The 15,615-nt window shown below is 40.2% G+C and overlaps 1 protein-coding gene and 2 non-coding genes across 6 annotated transcripts in view; 1 reads left to right on the forward strand and 2 right to left on the reverse strand.

The window, feature by feature from the left end:
- The window catches only part of MACROD2 (mono-ADP ribosylhydrolase 2), a 2,106,139-nt gene that overhangs the window by 1,027,996 nt on the left and 1,062,528 nt on the right, over nucleotides 1–15,615 (reverse strand). The window lies entirely within an intron of this gene.
- Nucleotides 8,075–8,181, reverse strand: LOC111546535. The gene has a single exon (XR_002732804.1). It is a non-coding gene; the product is annotated as a U6 spliceosomal RNA (small nuclear RNA).
- LOC111546532 lies at nucleotides 9,386–9,492 on the forward strand. The gene has a single exon (XR_002732803.1). It is a non-coding gene; the product is annotated as a U6 spliceosomal RNA (small nuclear RNA).

The following is a 15,615-nucleotide window of genomic DNA, read 5'->3' on the forward strand; positions in this document are numbered from 1 at the left end:
CTATCTATCTATCTATCTATCTATCTATCTATCTATCTATCTATCTACATTTTATCCTTAGCTCCTTGTCCTCCTTTTTAGTTTGGATGCCTTTAGAAACAGGCCCTAAGCAAGGATGTTGAGCACAAGTAGTGAGAGAAAGATGCCAATAAAATAGTATGCAGGTGGGCAGGTGACCGCTGGGGCAACTAGAGCTCAATGCTGCTGCTCATTTCTGGGACATTGTATAGAACATGCCTCAAAATTTTACCACAGGGCAATTAAGCAGGAGTAGTTATTCTCCAGCTCCCAAAAGTAGCTCACCAAAGCCTCAAACTCAAACTCCTGAGCTCAAGTGATATTCCGAATACCTGGGACTACAGGCATGCACCACTATGCCCAGCTAATTTTTTATTTTTTATTTTTTTGTAGAGACAGAGTCTCACTGTATTGCCCAAGCTGAGGACTGCTTTAGAGAACATTAATTCCCCAGCACATTCAGCCTGCCTTGTGCAAAGGGCCCTTCCACAATTCTTGAAAACCATCAGTCATGGAGATGCAGATGTGGTCAGTCAGAAGTTTGCTGGAGTACACTGAAATGTCCAAGATACATGACCAGGGTTTTTTTATTTTATTTAATTTTTTTTTTTGAGACAGAATCTTGCTCTGTCGCCAGGCTGGAGTGCAGTGGCGTGATCTCGGCTCACTGCAACCTCCGCCTCCTGGGTTCAAGCAACTCTCGTGCCTCAGCCTCCTGAGTGGCTGGGATTACAGGCAGGTGCCACCACATCCAGCTAATTTTTGTAATTTTAGTAGAGATGGGGTTTCACCATGTTGGCCAGGATGGTCTCGATCTCCTGACCTCATAATCCACCTGCCTCGGCCTCCCATTTACCTCTTGATGTAATCATTCAATGAGCATTTATTTACTGCCTCCTATATGCATCAGGCACTGTGTAAGGGGCTGAGGATTCAAAACCAAATAAACCTCTTTTCCTGATATTGTTTCTTTGTCTTCATACACTTGGCATAACTGTGGAGATAAGCTTTTGTATATAAACTGAAATGAAGTGGTCTTCATTATAATGATTGGTGGAGGGTGATGGTTTGTGCTTCTGATAAACTAACTTGAGAAAAGCTTAGTACCTCCACTGTAAAACTCTGACTTGTGAAACTTCTTTCCTCAGTGGTTCTCAAAGTGTGGTCCTTAAACCAGCAGTATCAGCCTCATCTGGGAAGTTGTTAGATACCAAAATTCTCAGTCCCTGTGAGTCAGAAAGTCTGTGGATGGGCCTCAGAAATCTGTATTTCAACAAGCCCTCCAAATCACTGGAGAATTCATGATGAAATTTAAGAAACCACTCTTCTAGGAAAACTGACCAATGAATTAATAAGTCTCATGCAATCTACTTCTTGAGACACTGCAGAAATACAAAAGAATGTCTTCTGAATCAGAATGAGAATGTAGGAAGGGATTCCTGGAGGATGGATAATGCTTCATCTAAGTTCTGAAGGAAGAGTCTATAAGAGGTAGCTAATTAAAAAAGTGGGAGAGGAGACGTGGCAGTTAGGTTGAGGGCGTTCTGGAAGAAAGCCTTCCGGAATTCTGGCACTCAGATCCTCCTGGATGTGTGCAATTTTCCTCCTCTTCCCTACTTCTTATGTGAACTTGCTCCCCATGCCCTGTGAGCCAGTAGGCTAGCATTGTCCGGCTGAAGTCCTAATCATGGTTTCTCAGCTTCTTCTGTAGCAGATATGCTGAATTATGTGGAAGGTCACTGTGACATCTGAAGCTCCCTAAGGAAATGACTCCCCATTCATGAGTTCTTCCTTGCCCATTTCTCCATCCTCATTACTTGCCATCCTCCTAAGCACCCTGTCTCTGCACAAAACAAACCTTTTTTTTTTTTCTAGTTATTCCAAATGCCATGCTCTTTCTGACCTCTATGTATCCTGTAAGTTGTTGTCTTTGACGGGACTGTCCACCTTTACCAGTCATCTGATGGCTAAACTCATATTCACCCTTCACATCTCAGCTCAGCCATGGCTTCCTCCATAAGACCTTGCCTTGATCTTCCAGGGAGGTAGGGGTTTTCATTTATTCTCCACCTAACAAACTTCCATATCCCTGTCACAGCAGGTAGCCCAAAATGTTGGTACAGATGGCTATCATTACAGAGACAGATCCCGAAGCAGTGATCACTTTCTATTCATTGTTACACCCTCAGTGCTAAATGCTGACATCCAGTAGGTGCTTAATAATAAAAGTAACACTTATCAATTGCTTATAATATGCCAGACTTTGCTTGCGGTACTTTGCTTGGACTTTGCTAATTCAGTAGATTTGGGTGTCTAATCCCAGCATTGCTTTTCACTCCACTCTGGGTCTTGTGCATTAGAAAACTCAGCTCTGGCCCTCCTCTGACTGCCCTTCCTCCTACAGTGATATCTTGGATCAAGGGGACTTGCCTATCCAGAGCCCAGGTCCACTCCTTGGCTCTAGGTTTTCAGGCCCCCAGAATTCTCTATCAAAATGGCCTTGAAGCTACTTCCAGGGCCTTTCGAGGCATCGTCCACTGCTCTTGCCTCCAGGGGCAGTCCCCTAGGTCTAAGGAATGGCCTCAGTCTCCCTTTTGCTAGGGATGTGGATGTAGCTGAATATATGGGCCAGGATCTTCATGCACAATCTGGGAGGCCCTTGCAGTGTGAAGAAGAGCTTGGGAAGAGAGGAGGGCCAGGCCTAGAGCTAAGATCCATCTTCCCCAGGCCACCACATTCCAACATGGGACTCTGAGGAGCTCAGAATTCTACATTTAAAGCCAGACCCTTAAATGTTTAAGGTACGTTTGTCAAGGCAGGTAGACAACAAATAGTTTATTCAGCAACTTGTTGGGGTAATTCATAATTTTGAAATATTTAGATATTCAGGCTCCATTTATACTCTTATCCTGAAACCCACACATATTAGGGGTGAGCCCATTCACTCTCACAACAAATTTTTTTCTTTTTTTTTTTTTTTTTAAGCTAGAGAGAGAGTCTCACTGTTGCCCAGGCTGGTATTGAACTACTGGGCTCCAGTAATCCTCCCAGCTTGGCCTCCAAACGTGCTGGGATTACAGGCATGAGCCACTGTGCCCAGCTTAAACTTTTTTCAAAAACAGATATTATTTCCCAACCACCACCACCAGCACCACATTTTATGACTGAGTAAATTAAGGCAAATATAGATTAAGTGTCTCATCTACACAGCTGAGAAATAGTAGAGCTGTCATTCAAACAGCCATTTGGCTCCAGACCACACACTCATATCGCCACAGTGATTAAAACATGGTAACTGTTTCACAGACTTAGGACAGAGCCCTATATCAAGAACACCAAAATCAAATCTGGTAGACATCAGAGTCTGTTACAGCTACGGAAATTAGCACTGAAGGCCAAAAGCAGAAACATAATAAGACAGAGATGGATAGGCCTATAATAAAACGGAATAATAGGTGAAAACATTTCCTCTTCCTGAGAAACATTTTTAACCCAATTAAACATATAAAGATGAAAGGAAAGGTCTTTTTCTCCTGAATCTTTCTGCGTTCCCCCACTCCTACCCCCACTGATGCCACATTTCTGAATCTGCTGCACAATATAAGTCACTGTGTAAACCAAATCATTAGGGTCGCCAGGTGTTCAATTTTGAACCAGACAGTCTGGTATTTGAGCTTTCCGCCTAGGAAACAAATAAAGAAAATACCAGTGATTTTTAATTAAGTCTTGTTATTATCATGTAAAGATGAACTTGCAGAAGAACATTCTCCCTGGCTCTTTGGGCTGCACTTGACTCTGAGTCTGATTTCCACTAAGATATCAGTGTCTGTGTAGGCCACACTGAGTGCCCACACTGAGTGCCCAGACTGAGGTGCCCTAGCAAGCTGATGAGCTTGACTCTGAACGTGTATTGGCATGTTCTTACTGGTCAGGCCCATGCAATTGTGCTAGGTCATTTTCTTTTATTGATATCTCCAAAGCTCCTTCAGCAATTGGCAGAGTACCCTGGGTATTTAGAAACAATAATAATAAAAAAATAAATACATAAATAAGTAAATACTCAGAAGCACATTTGGATGCAGGCAAATGATCCATTGATTAAGAGTCATACGAGTTAACTGAGCCCATAAGTCTACTCATAGCTATTGAATAGGGACAGTAAAAATAAAAAATAAATATATTATTATATCATTTACAAACACAGAACATTATTCTCAAGTAAAATTCTGAGTCCCAATTAAATCTGGCTCTAGTAACAAGATGCTAGTGTAAATACTTTAAATTAGTGTGGAAATCTATGATAAGAGAATAGCTAGAAATCCTTACATTTTGAGGGAATGGTTTATATGGTATTCATCAACTTTCCAAATTGTTGAAAACAAAAGCGTTTGAATGGGTATTAGAAAAGAATCTTATTTCCTTAAAGAACTTTGTTTAACCTTAAACCATAGTAAATGCCTTTTATTTACCACTGGATACTCAAGGAGTTTTAATATGTTCGTGTACATTCAGAGGAAAGAGACCAGGGAAGCTTTTGATTTCAGAGAACTAATTAATGTTCCCCCTTGAAGGACTGTCTGGGAAATACTAGTCTACCACAGTGTAACTTCAGTTATGAATTCTTTGTCAGCTAGATAATAATATTTTAGTTGCACACTCTTCTTGTGAGGCCTAATTCCTTATAACAGAGGAATATACAAACAGAGCATGCAAACGTATCCCACTAGACAGTTGCAACACAGAATTTATCTTCATGATTCAGGCTTTCCCTTTTTCTGCCTCTCACCAATGCATTACCAAATAAGGAGTGGCTCTCAATGGGTTGAGGGGGATGATTTTTTCCCCCTACCCCAGGAAGACATTTGGCAGGATCTGGGTACAGTTTTGGTTGGGAGGTGCCAATGGCATCTGGTAGGTAGAGGCCAGAGATGCCGCTAAACATCCCACAATGCACAGGACAGCACCCCCGCCTCTCCCTACTCCATACCAAAGAATTATTCAGCCCAAGATGTCCATAGTGCAGAAACTGAGAAACCCTGCTGTACAGATCTTTGGAATAGATAATTCAGCCCATTTGGGTTGTTAAAACTATTAGAAATGATAGTGTAGATCTATTGCCTGGAGTTATCAGGAGCCCCTGAGGACTGGGAAAGGAGGAGGTAGAGAGGTAGAGAACTTTCATCTGTGCCCTCCCCTACTCCCTTTTTTTTTTTTTTTTTCCTTTTCCTATTTGTAACACTAAGCCGCAAGTTAATTCCTGAGAACAGACCTATTTAGGAAGGTGACACTGCCCAGGCTTCCAGGTCTGGCCAAGGAACTCGAGGAGACCATCAGAGCTGCCTCTTCTGAAGCAAGGAGGTGGACACCACCCAAGACTTAGGCTGATAATATAGGAACTTTGTACTGATTCATTGAACACACAAACCCAATCCAATCTCTCTCTCCCATTAATGAGAATTTTTAAACTGATATACAATAAACATTATAAAATATAATTCTCAAATTTTCTAAGATGGAATAATATGGATAATTTTTTATTGTGAAAATAATACCCTCACTGTGAAAAAATACTCTTCATGTAGTTATATTTTTCTTAAAATTCCCAAGTTTGTAAACAAACAAACAAACAAACAAACAAAACCAACATGGGAAAGTCACCACACTTGAAAACTCAGGATATCATGTTCTGAGTGTTTTGTGTTTAGCTAATGATGAGAAATCTTCTTTTGGTAAAGAATCGTAATTTAAACCTGCATGCCATCCTCATGGGGGGAAATAAGAACTCCCTACAAATTCTATTTATGAGGAGGTTGGTACCTTAGACAGAGGCTCATTTCCCTTGAGGGAAAAGTAATCTCTTGATCGATGGAAATCATTTTTCAGCAAAATATCTACAACACTAAACCTGTTAAAACTAGTTCAATAGTCTGTTCCAATTCTTGTATTAAATAGCAGTATGGAAAAAAATTTTTGTGTCAGTGGTAATCTATAGTAACCACAGGATAGGTATAGAATTATAAAGAGGTTAACTTTGTATTATTCATTTGTTTAGAGAAAAATATATTTTTGGACATTAAAAATTTATTTTAAAAATATGACATGAATATAAAATGCAATATAGAGTATCACTTAAAAATTCCCATATGTTTTAACAAATGTTTTTGATTATGATGTTTATATTAAACATCTACTAACTTGCTGACACCATTTGAAACCTTACAAATCACTCAAAAATTACGTATATACTCAAATAAACCAAAGTAATTTAGATTAACAGGTTATTCTAAGAATACATATTAATTTCCTTCCTCTTCCCCTTCCTCTTCTTCCTCCTTTTTTCTTCTTCTCCTCCTCTTCCTCTTCCTTCTTGTCCTTCCTGTTAAAATTCATGATTTTAAAGCTGCTTAATTCTCTCATCTGGATGGAGACTATAAAATAGTAACCTCAAAGAGAAATTGTAAGGATTAAGTAGTGAATAGTAGTATATTTTTTTACGTAGAATATGGCATACCTTCAATAAATCTCTTTTGATACTAAACTTAGTTCTACAGAGTTACTGCTCTTTGGACCAGAATGATGTAGGGTAGGAGAAATAAATCTAATTAAATTTTATCAGCAATAAATGTATCCACTATTGAGGACCTATGAGGTCCAGTTTACATGCTTCTTTAATCATTATGAAAATTCTAGGCTATGAGTAGGATAGGACCTGCTTATATTTATTGAACACTCACACGTTAAATCAGTTAATCCTCACAGGAGGCTTCCAAGGTGGTAGTACATTTATCCCCATTAGACCAATGAAGACACCACAGTTCATGGAGTTCAGCTTGTGTGCTCCAGTGAAAATGTGTGAGAAGTGATCACTGATGTGTTCCTTGGGTGATATGGTTTGGCTGTGTCCCCACCCAAATCTCATCTTGAATTGCAGTGCCCATAATTCCCACATGTCATAGGAGGGAACCCATGGGAAGTAATTGAATCATGGGGACAGGTCTTTCCCATGCTGTTTTCATGAGAGTGAGTAAGTTTCATGAGATCTGATGGTTTTCTAAAGGGGAGTTCTCCTGCACACGCCCTCTTGCCTGCCGCCATGTAAGACATGCCTTTGCTTCTCCTTTGCCTTCTGCCATGATTGTGAGGCCTCCTCAGTGATGAGGAACTGTGAGTCCATTATAAATTGCCCAGTCTCGAGTATGTCTTTATTAGCAGTGTAAGAACAGACTAATACATTGGATCATCAACAGGGGGTGATGCTAGCCTAGCCCGTGCTGCTTCTATGTGATTAGGAAAGCATACCCTCTCTGGGAAGACATATTTAAGAGCCAGGAGTGAGGGCTAGAATATATGTAGCTCCTAACCTTTCTCCACAGGGGACATCTATGAATGGTGGCCCAAGTAATCCTCTCAGAGTTTTCTGAAGACATAAATGCCCATTTAAAACTCAAAAATATTTGAATGACCTTATATTTCCAGTTATAGAGGTTCTAAGTGTCTCTCAGGACTTTGGCCCAAGACTTTTTCTTCTAGAGCTGCTTTCTTAATACTCTGTGCCACTTTTTAGCAAACGATGGCATCGTGACACTGGAGTGTACCTGAGGGAACTTACGCCTGATCTGGGCATGTGGCCAGTACACATCCTCCAAGGTCTTGTAAAAGTAACTGCATCACAGGTATAGAAATTGTGGCACATGACTCTATATGATATACCGGAAAAGAAAAACTATAGAGTATGTGTGTGTGTGTGTGTGTGTGTATATATATATATATTTTTTTTTTTTTTTTGAGATGGAGTCTTGCTCTGTCACCCAGGCTGGAGTGCAGTGGCTGGATCTCAGCTCACTGCAAGCTCCTCCTCTCAGGTTCATGCCATTCTCCTGCCTCAGCCTCCCGAGTAGCTTGGACTACAGGCGCCTGCCACCTCGCCTGGCTAGTTTTTTCTGTATTTTTAGTAGAGATGGGGTTTCACCGTGTTAGCCAGGATGGTCTCGATCTCCTGACCTCGTGATCCGCCCATCTCGGCCTGCCAAAGTGCCGGGATATATATATATATATATATTTTATGGAATGCTTAAAAAATTTCTGTGTCATCCCTGCACAGGGGCCATGTTAATATTCTCTGCATCGTTCCAATTTTAGTATATGTGTTGCCAAAGAAAGCACTAGAGGCCGTGTAAATATCAGGAGTTGCCAGGCGTTGGGCAGAGGAAGAGATGGCTAACTGGAGCACATGGCATTTTTGTAGTAGTGGACTATTCTATATGATACTGTAATGGTGGATACATGTCATTATGCATTTGGCAAAACTCATAAAGCTATGTAATGAGAAGAGTTAATTGCTGCTTACCTGTGACTGTGGAGAACCAGGTCATCTTGTCTTCTTTAGAATATATCACCAGTGTGTGCAAGAATGCTCTAAAATTCTGTCATGAATGTCTGATTTAAAGATTAAATGTGAATGAGACTGTCACACGAATACAAGATTTCTAAGTCATGTTCATAAATTGTATAGACTATTCTGCTTCAAATAGTCTCTTTCAAGTAAAATTCCATAAAATAGGTTATATCCAACTTTAATGATACAAAATCAAAATCTACTACCAATAAAAACATCAAAAAATATTACTAGGAACAATGAAAAGAAAGCCAGGAAGTGGAGCTTTTCTGACATTAGATCCTCAATACTTCAGACTGTGAATTGGTATTTAATGTGCAGTTGCCTACATTGGTAGGAACCTGCAATTATAGGTTAATTAGCTCAACTATCTGTCATGTTTGTGTAACATAGGGATACAACCAATGTCGTATACAGCAACAAATAATAATAGCTTCATAATTGCAAACACTCACCATATTAGAGGTAATTCTTTACTAATAAATAAAATAGACACAAAAAATACTGGAAAGGACCACATAATGCAACAGTTATCCCTGCTAACTTTGCTTGTTTGCATGCACAGTAGTAGATGTATGGGCACCTAAATATATGTATTTATTTTCTTAATTGATAGACTTTTTTGAGCGGTTTTTGGCTTACAGAAAAATTTAGCAGAAAGTACAGAGAGTTCCCATACACTTCTCTCCCCTCTTTCTCGCTTTCCTCTATTATTAACATCTTGCATTGATGTGGTACATTGTTACTGAACCAGTATTGATACACTACTATTAACTACAGTCCATAGTTTACATCAGGGTTCACTCTTCATGTTACATAGCTCCATGACTTTTGCCAAAAGCATAATGACATGTATTCACCATTACAGTATCATACATAATATTTCACCACCCTAAAAATGTCATGTGTTCCACCCAGCCATCTCTTTCCCTGCCCAATGCCTGGCAACTTCTGATATTTTTATTGTCTGTAGTGCTTGCTTTGGCAACACATATACTAAAATTGGAATGATACAGAGAATATGAGCATGGCCCCTGCGTAGGGATGACATGGAAACTTGTGAAGCATTCCATGAAAAAAGTACATATATGTATATATACACACACACACATATACACACACATATATACATATATGTATACATATGTGTATATAGTCTCCTATGTATATGTATATACATATATACATAGGTGTATGTATAGAAGACTATATGTGTATACATATATATGTGTATATAGACAGTCTTCTATAGTTTTTCCTTTTCCAGAGTGTCATATAGAGTCATGTGCCATATTACACCACTTCCGTCAACATCAGACTACATATATGACAATGGTGGTCTTATAAGATTATAATACTGTATTTTTACTGAATATTTTCTAAGTTTACACATGTTTAGATACACAAATCCTTAGCATTGTGTTGTATTTGCGTACACTACTCAGTACAGTAACATGTACAAGTTTGTCACCTAGGAGCAATAGACTATACCAACATAGCCTAGGTGTGTAGTAGGCTATACCATCTAGGTTTGCAGAAATCACTCTGCGATGCTCACATGATGATGAAATTGCCTAACAACGCATTTCTCAGGACCTATGTCTATTATTAAGTGGCTCATGACTGCAGTTGCTATCAGACAATACGTAGCTTTTTCAAATTGCCTTCCTTTACTTGGCAATAAGGTGAATCTTTTGACTTTGGTTTTATTTAAGAGGCTTCAGGAAACAAATATGATCACAACATAGAGTAATTTTCAAAACGCACATAGTTTTTTTTCAGATAGATCTTATTGAAATTTCACTGAGACAGCTTCTAACACCTCTCTCCCAGTGTCTCAAGCCATTTATCCATAATCCTTAAAGTATAGATAGAAGTACCCCAGGAAAAAATGTTGGTAAGTCCTTCCTTAAGACGACCTTTCAGGTGAGGACTTGGGAAATCAAGAGAACATAGAAGTGGCTTCTCCTAGATTCCATGAGATGTAAATATCCACATGAAATTTTGCAGCAGAAGTAGGCAAACTATAGCCTGCAGGTCAAATCTAGCCTCCCATCTCTTTCATTATAACCCAGATGCTAAGAATGCTTTTTATCAATACCCACTTATGATCAATTTGATGACAGGGAAAACTAATTTTGAACAACAATTAAGCAAAATGTTACCCACCCAAAAATGATTTCATCCTTTTCATTACTAGAATAATTTTTTTCTTATTTACTAGTTAATATTTTAAGTATTACATTCAATTATTATTGTGTTTAATTTCATCAATAAAATGTTTGTAAAAATTTGTTTTCTCTCTTGCTAATATCAGTACCTACACAATATCTTCAATTTTGCTATTGGTGAACAAAAACTAAAATACTTACTCTTGGGCCTTTACAGAAAGTGTTTGTCAGTCCTATTCAAGAATAGCCAAATGGTCTCTAACTTTGTTTTTCTTCTTCTTCCCTTCATTTTTTCTTTTATTCGTAATATGCCCTCATCTAACTGTATCATTATGTTCTAGAAGTCACAGTTAGTATGATCTGGACTATGAAGTAATGAAAAGGTTTAAAGAACTCCACCCTTGGGCATTAAAGAAGGAAAGTTGTCTGTTAAGTCACGAGTCTAGAAAAGGAGGCCATAAGTGGCACCAACTTTTCCAGGCTTTGGTAAATATAGACATCTCTATTTATTTTTGTTTGTCATAATCTCTCTGCTTCTCATATGGGCCAGCAGGGGTGTAGTGGAAAAAGGCTTTGCAGTTAGACAAACCTGCCACCCACCAGCTTCTGGACTACAAACAACTGCTCATCCTCTTTGCATTTCGGGGTTTTAAATTTTGTTTTGGCTTGTTTTTGACTTATAAAAGGGGTTATTTCAATGACTAAATGATACAACGTTCTTACACAATAGAAGCTCATAACTTTGTGTAGTTGTAAAGTTTTAGGTCCTAATGAGAATTAAATGTTTTCTTCCTTTCTTATTTCCAAGAAAACTCTGTGTGTTGTGCGCGCGTGTGTGTGTGTGTTTGTGTGTGTCTGTTCAAAGGCAGAAGGGAAAACTGGAAAAATAATCCCATTACACCTCCTGGCTTAAAGGAGAGCAAACCCAGCAAGGCATCTATATTTGACTGTTCTGTGTTGCTATAAAGAATACTTGAGACTGGGTAATTTATAAAGAAAACAGGTAAATTTAGGCAATGATTCTGCAGGCTGTATAAGCATGACACCAGCATCTGCTCAGCTTCAAGGGAGGCCTTGGGAAGCTTTTACTCATGGTAGACAGCAAAGGAGGAAGAGGCATGTCACATGGTATGACGGTTAATAGTGAGCGTCAACTGGATTGAATTGAGGGATACAAAGTATTAATCCTGGGTGTGTCTGTGTGGGTGTTGCCAAAACAGATGAACATTTGAGTCAGTGGGCTGGGGAAGGCAGATCCACCCTTAATCTGGTGGGCACCATCTAATCAGCTTCCAGCGAATATAAAGCAGGCAAAAAAAACGTGAAAAGGAGAGATGGGCCTAGCCCTTTAGAATATATATATTCTAAACTTGTGCTTAGAGCTATATATATATATGAATGATATATCCCTATATATCATATATATATGATATATATCCTATTAATTCTGTCCCTCTAAGAGAACCCTGACTAATCCAGTAAATTGGTACCAGTACAGTGGAGTGCTGCTGAAAAGATACTCAAAGATGTGGAAGCAACTTTGGAACTGGATAACAAGCAGAGGTTGGAACAGTTTGGAGGGCTCAGAAGAAGACAGAAAAATATGGGAAAGTTTGGAACTTCCTAGAGACTCATTGAGTGGCTTTGCCCAAAATGCTGAGAGCAATATGGATAATCAAATTCAGGCTGAGGTAATCTCAGATGGAGATGAGGAACTTATTGGGACCTAGAGCAAAGGTGACTCTTGTTATGTTTTAGCAAAGAGTCTGGCGGCATTTTGCCCCTACCCTAAAGATTTGTGGAACTCTGAACTTGAGAGATAATTTAGGGTATCTGGCAGGAGACATTTCTAAGCAGCAAAGCATTCAAGAGGTAACTTGAGTGCGCATTTGGTTTTATAAGGGAAGTAGAGCACAAAAGTTTGGGGAAAGTTGCAGCCTGACTAAGCGAGAGAAAAGGAAAAGCCATTTTCTGGGGAGAAATTCAAGGCGGTTGCAGATAGTTGCATAGGTAGTAAGAAGCCTAATATTATTTCTCAAGACCACTAGGAAAATGTCTCCAGGCCATGTCAGAGAACTTCCCAGCAGCCCCTCCCATCACAGGCCCAGAGGTTCAGGAGGAAAAAGTGGTTTCATGCACTGGGTCCAGGGTCCCCATGCTGTGTGCAACTTAGGGACTTGGTGCCCTGTGTCCCAGCTGCTTCAGCTATGGCTGAAAGAGGCCAACATAAAGCTTGGGCTGTGGCTTCAGAGGGTGTAAGCCCCAAGCCTTGGCAGCTTCCACATGGTGTTGAGCCTGCAGGTACACAGAAGTCAAGAATTGAGGTTTGGGAACCTCCTCCTAGATTTCAGAAGATATACGGAAATGCCTGGATGCCCAGGAAGAAGTTTGCTGCAGGGGTGGTGCCCTCATGGAGAATCTCTGCTATGGCAGTGCAGAAGGGAAATATGGGGTTGGAGCCCCCACACAGAGTCCCTACTGAGGTACCACCTAGTGGAGCTGTGAGAAGAGGGCCACCGTCCTCCAGACCCCAGAATGGCAGATCCACTGACAGCTTGCACTGTGTGCCTGGAAAAGCCACAGACACTCAATGCCAGCCTGTGAAAGCAGCCATGAAGAAGGTTGTACCCCGCAAAGCCACAGGGGCAGAGCTGCCCAAGGCTTTGGGAATCCACCTCTTGCATCAGCATTACCTGGATGTGAGATATGGAGTCAAAGGAGATCATTTTGGAGTTTTAAGATTTGACAGCCCCACTGGATTTCAGACTTGCCTGGGGCCCTTTAACCCCTTTGTTTTGGCCAATTTCTTACATTTGGAATGACTGTATTTATCCAATATCTGTACCCCCATTGAATCTAAGAAGTGACTACATTGCTTCTGATTTTACAGGCCCGTAGGCAGAAAGGACTTACCTTGTCTCAGATGAGAATTTGGACTGTGGACTTTTGGGTTAAGCTAAGACTTTGGAGGACTGCTAGGAAGGCATGATTGGCTTTGAAATGTGAGGACATGAGATGTGGAGGGGCCAGGGGCAACATGATATGGTTTGGCTGTGACCCCACCAGAATCTCAACTTGAATTATATCTCCCAAAATTCCCACGTGTTGTGGGAGGGACCCAGGAGGAGATAATTGAATCATGGGGGCTGGTCTTTCCCGTGCTATTCTTGTGATAGTGAATAAGTCTCACAAGATCTGATGGGTTTATGAGGGGCTTCTGCTTTTGCTTCTTCCTCATTTTCCCTTGCCACCACCATGTAAGAAGTGCGTTTTGCCTCCCAACATGATTCTGAGGCCTCCCCAGCCACGTGGAACTGTAAGTCCAATTAAAGCTTTCTTCGTTCCCAGTTTTGGGTATGTCTTTATCAGCAGCATGAAAACAAACTGATACACATGACAAGACAGGAAGCAAGAGAGAGAGAGGTGGCAAGTGCCAGGCTCTTTTAAACAACCAACTCTTATGTGAAGGAATAGAGCAAGAACTCACTCATTACTGTGGGGAGGGTACCAAGCCATCTAGAGGGATCTGCCCCAGTGTCCCAAATACCTCCCACTGGGCCCTACTTCTCACATTGTGATCACATTTCTACATGAGATTTGGATGGGACAAACATCCAAACCATATAAGGATTGACTGTAGCAGCTCAGAACAGGAAAGGAGAGTCAGCAGTCTGAAGCCCAGGACAGTTACAGAAAGAAAGAAGGGACCTTGTAGGGTCATCTAGATGGAGAAGTTACACACCACACCCATAACATGTGATTGCATTTTCATCATTTCTTTTCATGACTGTTATAATACTGTAAGTATTCTCAGGAAGTATTCAAGATACAAGGATTTTCATTAACACCCAGAAAGTGAACTGTCCTTGTCTAGAAACAAGAGTCTGTGACCTTTAATTCTTGCAGACATAAAGAAAAAGACTTCAACTAGAGGTTTTTCAGGAAAGATCCACACCTTGAATGAGGCAGAGAATTCAGTGTACTTAATGTGCAAAAATGAAAAGGCTGAGTCAGGGTTTATTTCTGCCAAATAGAACATGGTTCCAAGAAGCTTCCGTTTTTTAAACCTGTGCTTAGAGCTCTTTATGTCTGGTTTATGATCTTGGCTCTCTTCAACTCAACATAGGCCTATTCAAGGACACCCAAGAGGAAAACTATATGCTCAAATAACCATCTTGCTGCTAAAGCACATGTTTTTCTATAAGCATTTTGCTTTGCTTCCTGCCATACTTCTAACAAGAAATGTACCAACACAACAGAACTGGTTCAGTGAGGGGCTGACCTGTTTCATGAACATCAGTTCCAGAACCTTTGTTTTAAAAACGTGAAGATACCTAGAACTCAGTAATTATGTCCTCTTTCATAATCTTAACCCATGTTGCCTTCTTCTAAATACTGAAGATTAAAGTTGTCATTAAATACAGTGGCTTTCACAATTAGAGTGTATGGAACATGAACTAGCAAGGAAATTATATTTTGCCTGCTTGTGCTTACTGGGAAAATTGTTAGGCCGGGCGCAGTGGCTCAAGCCTGTAATCCCAGCACTTTGGGAGGCCGAGACAGGCGGATCACGAGGTCAGGAAATCGAGACCATCCTGGCTAACATGGTGAAAGCCCGTCGCTACTAAAAAATACAAAAAACTAGCCAGGTGAGGTGGCAGGCACCTGTAGTCCCAGCTACTCGGGAGGCTGAGGCAGGAGAATGGCATGAACTCGGGAGGCGGAGCTTGCAGTGAGCTGAGATCCGGCCACTGCACTCCAGCCCGGTCAAGAGAGGGAGACTCCGTCTCAAAAAAAAAAGAAAATTGTGTGCTGGGGGCACTACCAAAAAAAAAAAAGAAAAAAGAAACATATAGATAGGAAATTAAAAATGTAGAAAAAAAAATTAACAATCAGACTTTTGGAGTGCTCAAAAGTCACAGTACAGTTTTAGGCATTAAAAACTTTAGATGTATAAAGGTTATGTAAAAACTTATGAAAGTATGATTTGAAAGTTCAATTAGTAATTTTCTTGTATAGTCATAGAATTCT

This window comes from Piliocolobus tephrosceles, chromosome 20 (genome assembly GCF_002776525.5).
Source record: "Piliocolobus tephrosceles isolate RC106 chromosome 20, ASM277652v3, whole genome shotgun sequence".
Classification (NCBI taxonomy): domain Eukaryota; kingdom Metazoa; phylum Chordata; class Mammalia; order Primates; family Cercopithecidae; genus Piliocolobus; species Piliocolobus tephrosceles.